The sequence below is a fragment of the Micromys minutus genome (assembly GCF_963924665.1).
Source record: "Micromys minutus genome assembly, chromosome: 4".
NCBI classification, from domain to species: Eukaryota; Metazoa; Chordata; class Mammalia; order Rodentia; family Muridae; genus Micromys; species Micromys minutus.
The window spans coordinates 51680788-51695588 of record NC_137973.1 but is presented as its reverse complement, the minus strand read 5'-3'; the positions used below and the strand labels follow the sequence as shown (position 1 = coordinate 51695588).

The 14801-nt window shown below is 36.7% G+C and overlaps 1 protein-coding gene across 1 annotated transcript in view; it reads right to left on the bottom strand.

Moving 5' to 3' along the window:
• The window catches only part of DPYD (dihydropyrimidine dehydrogenase), an 878881-nt gene that overhangs the window by 748453 nt on the left and 115627 nt on the right, over positions 1–14801 (bottom strand). The gene's annotated exons all lie outside the window — the stretch shown is intronic.

Here is a 14801-nt window from a genome sequence, read left to right as displayed (position 1 = left end):
ATGAAAAACTGGGTTGGAATTTTGATGGGGATTGCATTGAATCTGTAGATTGCTTTTGGTAGGATGGCCATTTTTAAAATGTTGATCTTTCCAATCCATGAGCATGGAAGATCTTTCTATTTTCTGAGGTTCTCCTAAATTTCCTTATTTAGAGGTTTGAAGTTCTTGTCGTACAGGTCCTTCACTTGCTTAGTTAGAGTCAAACCAAGGTATTTCATAGATTTTGTGACAATTGTGAAGGGTACCTTTTCCCTAATTTCTTTCTCCACATGTTTGTCCTTTGAGTATAGGAAGGCTACTGATTTGTTTGAGTTAATTTTGTATCCAGCTACTTTTCTGAATTTGTTTATCAGCTGTAGGAGTTTTCTGGTGGAATTTTTGTGGTCACTCAAGTACACTATCATGTCATCGGCAAAGAGTGATGTTTTTATCTCTTCCTTTCCGATTTGTATCCCCTTTATCTCCTTTTGCTGTCTAATTGCTCCAGCCAGGACTTCCAGTACTATGTTGAATACGTAGGGGGAGAGTGGGCAGCCTTGTCGAGTCACTGATTTTCGTGGGATTGCTTCAAGTTTCCCACTGTTAAGTTTGATGTTGGCTGTTGGTTTGCTGTATATTGCTTTTATTATGTTTAAGTATGGAACTTGGATTCCTGTTCTTTTCAGGACGTTTAACATAAAGGGGTGTTGAATTTTGTCAAATGATTTGTCAGCATCTAGTATGATGACCATGTGATTTTGTTCTTTGAGTTTCTTTATATGGTGGATTACCTTGATGAATTTCCTTATATTAAACCATCCCTGCATCCCAGGGATGAAGCCTACTTGGTCATTTTGAATGACTGTTTTGATGTGTTCTTGGATTCGGTTTGCAAGGATTTTGTTGAGTATTTTTGCATCAATGTTCATAAGTGAGATTGGTCTGAAGTTCTCTTTCTTTGTAGGATCTTTGTGTGGTTTTGGTACTAGGGTTATTGTAGCCTCAAAAAATGAGGTAGGTAGTATTCCATCTGATTCTATCTTTTGGAATAGTTTGGAGAGTATTGGTGTTATATCTGCAATAAATGGCTGATAAAATTCTGCATTAAACCTGTCTGAACCTGGGCTTTTTTTGGTTGGGAGGCTTTTGATGACTTCTTCTATTTCTTTAGCTATTATAGGATTATTTAGATGGTTTACTTGGTCCTGGTTTAACTTTAGGATCTTGTATCTGTCTAGGAATTCATCCATTTCCTCCAGATTTTTCAATTTTGTGGACTATAGACTTTTGTAGTAGGATCTGATGATTTCTTGAATTTCCTCAGTTTCAGTTGCTATGTCTCCACTTTCCTTTCTGATTTTGCTAATTTGTCTACTCTCTCTTTGCCCTCTAGTTAGTCTGGCTAAGGGTTTATCAATCTTGTTGATTTTCTTAAAGAACCAACTCTTGGTTTTGTTGATTTTTTTCAATGGTTCTTTTTGATTCTATTTGGTCTATATCTGCCCTAATTTTGATTATTTCTTGCCATCTACTCTTCTTGGGTATATCTGCTTCCTTTTGTTCTAGGGCTTTTAGCTGTGCTGTAAGGTTGCTGATGTAAGCTCTCTTTAGTTTCTTTTTGGAAGCACTTAGGGCTATGAGTTTTCATCTCAGTACTGCTTTCATTGCATCCCATAGGTTTGGGTATGTTGTGTTTTCGTTTTCGTTGAATTCTAAAAAATCCTTACTTTCTTTCTTTATTTCTTCTTTGACCCTGCTATCATTTAACAGAGCGTTGTTTAGTTTCCATGTGTATGTGGGCATTTTGTTGTCTTTGTTTTTGTTAAATACCAGTCGTAGACCCTGGGGATCTGAGAGGATGCATGAAAGTACTTCAATCTTCTTATATTGATTGAGGCTCATTCTGTGTCCAATTATGTGGTCAATTTTCGAGAAGGTGCCATGGGGTGGTGAGAAGAATGTGTATTCTTTTACTTTAGGGTGATAGGTTCTGTAAATATCTATTAATTCCAGTTTGTTCAAAGTCTCTGCTAGTTTTACAGTATTTTTGTTCAGTTTATGTTTCCATGATCTGTCCATTGGAGAGAGTGGGGTATTAAAGTCTCCCACTATAATTGTGTGGGGTGAAATGTATTTCTTGAGCTTTAGTAGGGTTTCTTTTATGAATGTGGTTGCTTTTATATTTGGAAAATATATGTTAAGGATTGAGAGTTCCTCCTAACAGATTTTTCCGGTAATGAGTAAAAAGTGTCCTTCCTTATCTTTTTTGATAACTTTTGGTTAGAAATATACTTTATTCGATATTAAAATAGCCACTCCAGCTTCCTTCTTGGCGTTGTTTGCTTGGAAGTTTTTTTCCCACCCATTTACTCTGAGATAGTGTCTGTCTTTGTCTCTGAGATGAGTTTCCTGTATGTAGCAAAAGGCTGGATTTTGTTTATGTATCCCGTCTGTTAGCCTATGTCTATTTATTGAAGAGTTGAGTCCATTTATGTTAATAGATATCAAGGAATAGTTGTTTCTGTTTCCTGCTATTATTGCTTTTGTGGGTTGAGTTGTGTCTGTGTCTTTTTCTTCTTTTGGTTTTCTTGTTTAGGAGTTTTCTTGTTTTTACTAGGCTGTATTTTCCCTCATTGTATTGGGTTTTCCACCTATAATTCGTTGTAGTCCTGGGTTTGTGGTCAGATATTGTGTAAATTTAGATGTGTCTTGAAATATCTTCATCTCTCCATCTATGGTGATTGATAGTTTTGCTGGGTATAGCAGCTTGGGTTGGCACTTGTGCTCTCATAGGGTTGCATGATGTCTGTCCAGGCTCTTCTAGCTTTCATTGTCTCTGTTGAAAAATCGGGTGTGATTCTGATTGGTCTGCCTTTATTTGTTACCTGACCTTTTTCCCTTACAGATTTTAGTTATTCTTTCTTTGCTTTGGGCACTTGGTGTTTTAACTATTATGTGTCGGGAGGTATTTCTTTTCTGGTCCAACCTATTTGGAGTTCTGAAGGCTTCTTTTTGCTCATGGTCATCTCATTCTTAAGGGTAGGAAAGTTTTCTTTTATGATTTTGTTGAAGATATTTACTGTGCCTCTTAGTTGATACTCTTCTCCCTCTTCCATTCCTATTATCCTTAGGTTAGATCTTCTCATTGTGTCCTGGATTTCCTGGACATTTTGGGTTAGAGGCTTTTTGTATTTTGCATCTTCTCTGGCTGTTTTGTCTACTTTTACAATGTTGTCTTCTGCCCCTGATATTCTCTCTTCCATCTCTTGTAATCTATTGGAAATGCTTGCTTCTGTGACTCCTAATTTCTTTTTTAGGTGTTCTACCTCTAGGGTTATCTCTTTTAGTGTTTTCTTTATTGTGTCAATTTCCATTTTAAATTCCCTCTTCCATTCCTTCATCTCTTTCCTTCTGTTTTCCTCTGGTTTTTTGAGTGTTTTTCTTGTTTCCTCTTTAAAAGCTTCTGAATCTTTTTGCTTTTCCTCCTGTTCTTGTTTAAGTATCTCTATCAGCATCTTGAGGTATGATTTAAGGTCTGCGTCTTCTTTTTCTGGAGTGTTTGGCATTCCAATGTTTGCTCTTATGGGAGAGCTGGGTTCTGGTGTTGCCAGGTTGTCTTGGTTTCCTTGGGATATACTCTTTTGCTTTTCTCTTGCCATTTTGTTATCAGTGATATGTTCTTGCCTTTCCCTTGTATCTGGTCTGTGTCCCTGGATCTCCACTGGTCCAGGTGGCAGATGGGCTGAGCCCTGTTCTATGCCTCAGAGTTGCCGGGTGGGAACAGAAGTTCCAAAGTTCTGTTCTTTGTCCCTGGATCACGCAGGTCGGAGGGTGTGCTTTGCGTGCACACTCCACAGAGATCTCTCTGCTCCCTGGCTGCCTATATCTCCTACTCACCAGTTTTTCAACCTTTAGGAGCTGCCAGTCCCGTGGTGTCACTTTTGACATGGCAGCTTACTAAGCAGTGGGAACTGCATAAAAACAGAATTGCTTTCATCAGTTCCTCCCTTTTCTATAACAAAATTCATAAAGTGTTCTTTCTCTTCAGTTTTCCTTTCTGGTTTTGTTAATGTTCCTTAATTCTCACAAGGAAAATTTAGTTTCTGCTTAATTTACTTCTAAAGGAAAGCTTTTGTGATCACTGCTAAGTGGAGCATCCAGGACCCATCCAAGTCCATTTGTAGACAACCAGTCTTTCTTTTGCCCCCTTTCTCCATAACTAGAGTTAGTTCCTCATACCTATAACCTACTCTTGTACTATTTCAGAAAGCTATGCATTACCACTCACTTGTTACTAATGACAGAAGGGGGCAGCTTTTATGTACACCATCTTCATTTCTTTCTCCCCTTTCTTTTGATTCACTCACTCTTTTATTCCATATCCCATTTCAATAGTTATTAACTAAATGCATGACCCCGCTGAGAACTTAGTGAGTTCATACATTAATCATAAAGTGGTGCTATTTGGAAGTGAAAATGTGGGAGGCAATTAGTTCAGTAAGATGAAACCCAGTATACAAAGTTCCAGTGTACAAAGATGTCAGAGTTGGTTAGCTATGAAGATAGAGCATAAGTATCTACCTGTGCATCTTCGGTCCTCCATCTAGCTACCCAGTATCTGTCCATCATCTATTATCTATCTGCTGTATTTCATCTTTCAGTCTATCATGTATCCATAATGTGTCTGTCTATCATCAATCATAAATCCAATAATCATCTATTGATATACCATCTACAACCCGTCCAGTTGCTATCTATGTGTCTAAAATTTTTTTTCATTATGTTTGGACTTGTCTAACAAGTGCGCATTGAGTCCCTCACTCACCCAATGCTTACTGAGAATTTGCAATGCTCAGGAACTCTCCTGTTGCTGGGGAAATGTTCTATGTGGACAGGCTGTGTGTAACGAACACACAAACTTCCTATCTTCATGAAGCTTATATTTGACTGTGTGAAGAATGAAAAGAGGAACAAGTAAGATATGTGGTATCTTCTCATCAGTCAAGTGTCAATTATGATGAAGTACTGATGGCGTAAGGGTGGCTATAGGATTCTCTAACAGCAAGGAATAAAAGTTGGGTGGTCACATTAAAAAAAAACTCAGAATAAAGAAGCATGTCATGCAGTTATCTGTACCCAAGAGTGAAACTAGGAAGGTCAATTTTTCTCCTGCAGTTTTTGTTCTGTGCTTTACAAAATTATTTAATGTCCAGTCCCCTCTCTCCATTACTGACTAGTCATCAAAGTTCAATGATTTCTTCTGCCTTGTGATTAGCATGTACTTTATTTCTCCATGCATTTTCTTGTTTGACTTATAGTAAATAATAGATAGTATTCATTTTCTAGTTCAACTAGTACTGCCAAATTGTCACACAAGTATCAATGTCTGCTTTTTTCTGTCTTCAGAAAAAAAAAAACAGAATATAAAAGATAAGTACCAAAATAAGTAAAACGTAAACATATCCCATGTTAGTCAAGTTCTTACACTGTAAAATGCGTCTTTCATATCACAAATACAAACTATCAAGGAAACCAGACTGTAGTGGTCTAAGGCTGGAATGTGAGGCTACTTATAGGTTTGTCATCAAAAGGTTTTGGCAGTGAAATTGTCTTCCAAATAAATATGCAGTTGCATGTGGCACAATTCTGACAGTTGTCTCTGGTGCATTCTTTTAGGTTTTAAAAAGTATTATGATTATGAACATATGGGCATACAATTGAAACATCTTTTCCTTTTCTCCCTGAGTTAGAAATACCACTAAGTAAGGGGCAAGTCGAGTTTGCTGCTCTCTCTGTCCGGTTCTACACTAGCCATATGCACAGAGCCTCATGTTGCCTACAATCACAAGTTGAGTTTTTTGTGCCCAGCATTGTGCATTACTAGATTTTGAGCTCTCACAGAGCAGAAAAAGCCATATAGTCAAAAACAGTTGCTAGTTCTCTACACTTGAGTTTGTTCCTCTGATACTTCAGACTTACTACTCAGAGATTTTCACTAACACTACCAAATGATCTTTTTTTACTCTCCACTGATCTTCCCAAGCTCACTGTCTTGGCCATATAATTTGGAGGATATCAATTTTCTTCTTGTTTTATTTATGTTTTTATTATATATACTTGTGCATAGTGATGAGCCATGGGAAGACATTTTTATTCAGGTATGATGTATATTTTCACCCCATTAAGATCTCCAACAAATTCTTCTGTGTCTATTCCTCTTCTCTCCAAACCTACCTCTCAAAAAGACCCCTGAACCTTCATTGCTATCTGATATAGACAGACAGACAGACAGAAAGTAGAAATAAAGATAGATGGGTGGTCTATTTTAATCATAGACATCTAAGTTCTATTTCCTGTCCTCCTTAAATCAGTTATCCTTCCAGAAACATAAACTTTTGTCATTGAAAAACTAATTAAGCTTCCACAAATTCAGATAAGGAATGTTTTGGTCTTATGTACTAGTTCAAGATGTGGCCATGAAATTTTAGTTATCATAATGTCTATGTTGCTTTGCAACATCCAGCACCCCCCTCTGTACATGTGCGTGCGAGTGTGTGTGTTTGTGTGTGTGTGTGTGTGTGTGTGTGTGTGTGTGTGTGTAGGATTTTCATTTAGAACATTTCCAGCATCTTGCCGGGTTCACCAAAATGTAGATAAACACACAGGTACAACAACTTATATTAATATAATCAACAATAAAATTCATTTTATCACATCTTCCTCATATATGGTCATCAATCTTTCCATGAACACATTATTTTCTTAAACCAAAGGTATGACATTATTACAATAAAAGCAAATTAAATTTATTAAATGCCATGTGATTATACTATTTCTATGGCCAGGGTTATTAGATTACATATGATGTCTCTAAAATAAATCCCATTTGCAGTCACATTTTACACTAGCGCTTTCCTGTATCAGCCAGGAAGAATGACACAAACCCTGCTGTGCTAAACTTACTGAAACAAATACACAAACATTTTATTGTGCTTTGTTCCTGTTTTACTATTTCGTAATTGGACTACCCTCCAGGAGACACTCTTCTTGCTAATATATCATCGAGTTACTGTAATAACCTTTTCCTTTCCTGTTCTTCCTTCATAGATAACATGAAAGTTTCTGCATGATCAGTTTTTGTCAAAGCTAAAAACTAAAATAACTAGGAAAAAGTTAAGAACATTAAACAAAAAAGTGGTTTAAAACCACTGTGAATATGGGAAATGGCACAGTAGGTTAAAAATATGAGTATCGGTATTTTGTTTCCCCTTCTAAGAAGCACTACAGCATCTACACTTTGTGGGGAACAAAATACTCACAGAAAGAAATATGGAGACAAAGTATGGAGCAGAGACTGAAGGGAAGGCCATTCAGAGTCTACTTCACCTGGGGATTCATCCCATATGCAGTCACCAAAACCAGTCACTATTGCTGATGCCAAGAAGTGCATGCTGACAGGAGCCTTGACAAAGCAATGTTCACTTACAGTCCGGCACTGGGGAGGTAAAGACAGATAAGATTTTTTTTTCCTGTTTTTTTCTAGCCATCTAGACTAACTAAACTCTTGAGCTTTAGTTCAATTTTGAAAACCAGAGTGGATAGTGATTAAGAAAGCCATTCAATAACAAATCCTAGGATGTATATACATATGTACATGTGCACTTGTATGCACAGGCACACACACACACACACACACACATACACACACACACACATATACACACTTACATAAATAAAGGACATGCTAGAATTCCCTTGAATGTCTTTTAAGTTAAGTATGCGTTTTGAACAATAGTATTGGCCATGAAAAAAAATTATAGTCATTAATGAAAACATGATTTCACATTAAGAACCGTAATCCTTGGAGTGTGTTCTTTCTGAGAATCTGATTTATATTAGTGTAGCTCTCCTTGAGCATAAAGAGAGTATGTGTAGTGGAATATTATTTCTATCTTGCAGCTTTGCAAAAACAGTACCTGCACTGTGTATTCCATTACTGTTTTTGAAGGTCAGAAAACAAAGAAACACTAAGCCTTATGTCACATTAAACACATATAGAATTTGTTCCAAAAGAGACACATCTGTGCATATAATAGTACAAAAATAGAAAACAGGGGCTAGAGAAATGGCTCACCAGTTAAGAGCACCTCCTGATCTTCTAGAGGACTTACCTTGAATTCTCAACCCCCACATTGTGGCCCACAACTATTTGTAACTTCAGTTCTAGAGCATCTAATATCCTTTTCTGGTTTCCATGAGTGCCAGAAATGCTACATGGTATAAATTCATATGTGAAGGCAAAACCCAATACACATAAAATAAATGAGATTTAAAAAAATAGGAAACAGATATAACCATGAAATTACATCAGTTATATGACATCTTAACCCCATTATCTGTAAAATCTCTGGATTTTAAGTTGTTGTGAAAATTATTAAGAAAATAAAATGGAATCTTTATTTCATAAACCTTAATTAGACAGTCCAGATTATATGTTTGTCTTTATCTCTCCCTTTAGAGTCTCTGTGATATTTATCTTCCCTCACCAATATTGAAATCATTTGGATGTGTGCACCCAGGTGAAGCATACTCAATGACACAGAACTCTCTCCAGAGAAGAGGGAATTAAAACCATTGTAAGATAACAGGTTGCATATTCTAGCTGAAAAACATACTCTGGGAAATGTGGTCATATAAAGGTACGGTTATAACTAATTTAACCTGGCCTCTTAGGATTTGTTAACCTATACTTTTGAGTATCAAGCCAAGTTGACAAGACCAAGTTTTCTTTAATTGTTCCTTATTTAACAAGTCTTATTAATAACTAATTCTAACCAATGTAGTCTATTATTCCTTTATATTAAATACCTAGAAGATAGAATGCCACAGTATTACTTTTGGTACTAAGTAAAACAACTTGTTCAAACAAGCAAAGTCTCACTTACACACCAATTCAAATGAGTAAAAATGAAAAATAAGGCTCACAGAAGAAAAGGGAGCCTACTAAATTTATAATCAGTCTCCAGGACAGAACCAAAAGGTGAGCTTGGAAATGTAGGAGAGTAGCTAAAAGGAAGGAAATAAATGGTATTTGAGATGCTGAGTTCAAGTCTATAGAAGACACTCAGTTGTCTAGGGCTTGAGATTGTGACCAAGGCAGGAGACAGAGTCACAGGAGATAGTGATACAAATGCTTGGATAAAGCCAAAGGGAGCTTATGAGATTGTCAGAGCCAAGATGCAGATGAGACAAATGTCTGAATGAAATATAGCATTAAAAAAGTTGAAGCAGATTAAATTACTTTGTTGAAATAGAAAATGTTTAAAATGCTACTTTGTTTTCCTCTAACTATAGCTAATTGATTTAGTTGGTCTAGCTCATATCTTGCATGGCAACATTCGGTTTAGGTAGACACAAGTGGACTTTTTCAAACTTCTACACAAAGTGTTTGGCCCACAAGGGACTAATCAATATTCTCAGCCCAAACTTGACGACCCTGAAGAAATTTTTAAAAAATGTTTTTAATGGTATAAGGTGTTTAAAGAAGCAAGAGAATAAAATCTGGCATCCCTAATAGCAAAGATTCCTTTTGTACGATATCATAGATAGAATTATTTTTAGCAATCACTGACGTGAGGAAAGAGATGGTGAAACTGGAAAATGAATAGAGAAAAACACAAGTCCTTCCAGAATGATGTGATACAGCAAAGTTACAGGTTCCTAAAGCTGCAAACAACAGAGGGGAGAAGAGCAGAGGAGAGGAAAGGGAAGGACAGGGAGGGGGCTGGGAGTTGAGGGAAGGGGAGGGGAGGGGAGTTGAGGGAGGAGGAAAGGAGAGAAAGAAGAGAAGGGGAGGGAAGGGGAGGAGAGGAGAAGAGAGGAAAGGAGAGGAGAGGAGTGGAGAGAAAGAAGGGAAGGAGAGGGGAGGAGAGAAGAGGGAGGAGGGGAGGGGAAGGGAGATGAGAGGGGAGGGAAGGGGAGGGGATGGGAGGGGAGAGGAGGGGAGAGGAGGGAAGGGAAGAGAAGAGAAGGAAAATGAAGAGGGTGTGAAATGAAAATCCATCACAATTGAAAGGAAAAAGATAAATCTCAAACCTCAAGCCTTTTTGGAGGGTTTTTAAGAGACAGCAACTAGAATTTCACTATTAAGTAAAACAATGTGTAAAATCCCAAACATTCTTTTTAATCTAAAATGTTGAAATGTTAAATAGATTCTCACTTCAGGGTGAGAAATGTTTTAAAGAATATTCCCTCACAAAGTATGAAATTATAAACAACATATAAGGGAATGAAGGGAAAATGAAATATGAAGGAAAAATATGACGATGACAAATACAGTGCCAGCAAGTAATTAAACTGGCTGTAAAACATTTTTCTTCTCCATCTACAAGGTGGAAAGGGATTACTCTAAATGCTCATGAAAGCTAAAGGAAGATACAGGGGAGATAATTGTTTTGTAAACACAGCACAGATATTGACTAAATGGATTATCTTTGTTGCTCCTGACAAACACCTATTTCCACTGAAAGCTGACTTCATAGTAGCACTCTATATAAAATTACTGGTAACACTTCTATACTCAGCCAAAGCAATGTGTCTCAAATAGCAGAGGACCAAATATATGCCTATAAGAAAAGAGTTTGCAAGTTTTTTAAGCTCAATATTTTAGGCTCTTCAGAAATCATAAAAATGATTGAATAACCAAAAAAATGAACATAGATTTATTACCTATTTATTTTTATATACCATCACTATTTATTCAATTAGAAATATGATCTTTACATATACTATATATTAGGTAATAAAACGACTATAATTTTATTAAATTAATGAAGTATTTCTCTAATATGTTAGTAAATCAATGCTGTTTTTATAACTTTTGCCTAGATGTACAAAAAATTAGAAATTTCTGACTAAAAGCACTCCAAGAGAAATTAATCAGGCTTTCGGATTTTTACTATTTGCTTTCATACTTCATGGAGTCTTTAACTGACCCCTGCTTAAGAAGGTTATATTGCCCTTAACCTACTGGAAACTGTAATTTCATAAAGTCCAATTTGTCAATTCTAGATTTTAGACAATAAGCCATTGGAGTTCTTTTTAGGAAATTTCCCTTGTGCTTATGTGTTCTAAGCTCTTGCCAAATTTCTCTTCTAATAGTTTCAGTGTACATTGTTTTATGTGGAGATCTTGATCCACTTGCACTTGAGCTTTGTACAAAACGTTAAGAATGGATCAATTTGTATTCTTCTGCATGCTGACTGCCAGTTGAACCAACACCATTTGTTGAAGAGTCTGGTTTTTTTTTTTTTTCATTGAATGTTTTTAGTTCCTTTTTCAAAGATCAAGTGACCATAGGTGTGTTGGTTCATTTCTGAGTCTTCAATTCTGTTCCATTATTCTACCTGCCTATCTCTGTACTAATAACATACTGTTTTAATAATGATTAATCTGCAATATAGCTTGAGGTCAGGAATGGTGATTACCCAGAAGTTCATTTATTGTTGAAAATAATTTTCACTCTTCTAGGTGTCTTGCAAATTGTTCTTTCAAAAAAAAAAAACAAAAAAACAAAAAAACAAAACAACAGCCAGCAGATCAGGAAGGATCTTTAACAATCCTACATCTGATAGAGGGCTAATATCCAATATATTCAAAGAACTCAAGAAGTTAGACTCCAGAGAATCAAATAATCCTATTAAAAATTGGATACAGAGCTAATCAAACAATTTTCAACTGAGGAAGATTGAATGGCTGAGAAGCACCTAAGGAAATGCTAAACATCTCTAGTCATCAGGGAAATGCAAATCAAAACAAACCTGAGATTCTACCTCACACCAGTCAGAATGGCTGGCAAAAATGTGGAGAAAGAGGAACACTCCACAGTTGTTGGTGCAATTGCAAGCTGGTACAATCACTCTGGAAATCAGTCTGGAGGTTCCTCAGAAAATTGGACGTAGACATAGTACTACCTTAAGACCCATCTATTCCACTCTTGGGCATATACCCAAAAGATGTTCCAACATCTAACAAGAACACATGCTCCACTATGTTTATAGCAGCCTTATTTATAATAGCCAGAAGCTGGAAAGAACCTAGATGTCCTCCCACAGGGAATGGATACAGAAATTGTGGGACATTTACACAATGGACTACTACTCAGCTATTAAAAACAATAACTTTATAAAATTCTTAGGCAAATGGATGGAAGTAGAAACTATCTAAAAACAAAATAATATTCATGGTATTGACTTGCTGGTAATCAGATAAATTCACAGACCTTATGAAGCTCAGAAAAAAATGAAGGCCAGAATATGGATATCTCGGTCCTTTTTAGAAGGGAGAACAAATCACTCATGGGAGAAAATACAAGGTCAAATGGAGGAGCAGGGATTGAAAGAAAAATCATTCAGAGGCTTCCTCATCTGGAAATTTACCCCATATTCCAAACCCAACCACTATAGTTGATGCCGAGATATGCTTACTGGCAGGAACCAGTTATGGATGCCTCTTCAGAGGTTCTGCCAGAGTTATCCAGATACATCTGCACATGCTTGCAGCTAACCACCAGACTGAACAAAGGAACTCCAATGAAGGTTCTAGAGAAAGGACTAGAGAAGCAGAAAAAGTTTGCAATCTCATGGAAAGAAAACATTATCAACCAACCAAAGCCTCTACAACTCTCATGGACTAAAACACCAAACATTGAGCACTCATGGAGAAACCAATGGCTCTAGTTGTATATGTTGAGAGGACAGCATTGTCTGGTATCAATGGGAGAAGAGATCTTTCGTCTAGTGAGGTCCTGTTTTCCCAGTGTATGGGAATGCAAAGGCACTGAGTTAGAGAGGGTGATTGGGAGAGGGTGCACCTTTGTGGAGAGTAGTTGAGGGGGAGATGGAAATGTGTGTGTGGGGGAAAGAATAACATTTGAAATGTAAATACAGAGACTATCCAATAAAATATTTTTTAAATGTTATATTGCAGTTGGGTATGATGTAAGAAGAAAAGGTGGGGGAGATGGTGGGTTCTATAAAGCACTTGCTCTACAAGCATGAGGAACTGAACTCCCTAGAATTTACTGAAAAGCTGTTGGAGCAGTGCTTCCTAAACAGTGGGAAGCTGAAATAGAAGGTTCCCTAGAGCTTCCTGGCCAGCCAGTTCTGTTAAATCACTGTGCTCTTTTAGCCTACATACAAATGTATATGTGCATGTGCACATGTACACACACAGAGATACACTCACACATATACACATGCAAACACACACACAAGCATGTGTATATATATTCCACCATATACCCAGATGTGGTAGCTCAGGCGTATAATCCCAGTTTGGAGACTTAGGTATGAAGCTGATATAAAATCAAGGCAACACTGGGCTAAACTGTGAGCTAATACCTCAAAAATAGAAAAAAAGAGGAAGTAAGGGAGGGATGGAGCAAAGAAGGAGAGTAGAAGGGAGGAATGGAGGGAGAGGGGGCACAAAAGAGGGAGAGAGGAAGAAAAGAAAATAAAGTGAACTAGAACTCAGAGAAGAAACAGTATTAAGGTTTATGTATTTACTATACTACGGACAATATATGTAAACAGGCATGCTTATTGATGAGTTTAATTGCAAAGGTGGGCTGTTTTACAGAAGAGAGATAATTAAAAGAACTTTTGAAAAGGCTAAACAAGGTTCCTGCTACATAAAAGGGACCTACCTTTCACAGAAGCAAGGCTTTGCCAGATATCATAAAATGAAGTCATTAAAAAATAGAAATAAAATCAGCATTTTTGGAAACCTGCATCTAAGAGCTTTGAGAAAGAGAAAGGGTGAGAGAGAGAGAGAGAGAGAGAGAGAGAGAGAGAGAGAGAGAGAGAGAGAGAGAGAGAGAGAGAACTAGATCAAAGTATTTAAAATATGAACTCATGCTAAAACACATACTAAACATTCTTTGTGCCCACTATTGCTGGTTTGTTAAATGTTCATTAATTAGTTTTCTATAAATGTGTGTTTAGATGATATATGTGTAAATAATGTGTAAAGGGGTTAGAGCTCTGGACTACAAGGTGAATTCGAAGCAGATGCGTGAGCATGTCACAGACATTACAAGTAGCTGTGTAGACAATTGGTTTTCCATCTAACTTCCTCTCTTTAGAGCTGACACATCGTGGTGAGCTACTCTTAGTAACAAAATGTTGCTTCACCACATGGTTGTTTCACAGTTAAAGTTCACACCACATACATCTGACATAAAATTTATGCTCACTAATTCAGAAACCGGCTACTTACTCTTCAACTTGATTTATATTGATAATTTTATAAGCTATATTATTTCATTAATATTTAAGGCCATTTATTTTCTTCAATGAATAATTCTATTTTATGGAACATCCCAGAAACAGGGAGATTATAACTCATAAGTCAGCATTCCACAGCCAGGTTAATGCTATAATTAAACAACCTCACAGTGTTTTCCTCTATGAGATACAATCCCAAGTTCTGGATATATTTCTCAAGCATTTCTTTGAGTTTATCTTAATGCATTTAAGTCAAAATGTTCCCAAACCAAGGATGACTAGAGAACAGCTCCTGAGTTGATTGCAGATGGCTGACAGTTTTTGTTTGTTTGTTTTTGTTTTGGTAACAATAATTCTCTTCACATGGCTGTGGTTACTTTGTCTGAAGTACAAGTAAAGGAAGTAAATTATTCAGGATGCTAAAGATAACAGTTTTTAAGGAGTTTGCGTGTAAAATCTTCTGCTTACTTCTGTTCTTGGTCTACTTGTTACCTTGCCCGTCCACCAAAGCAATAAATTCAAAACAATAACATAATT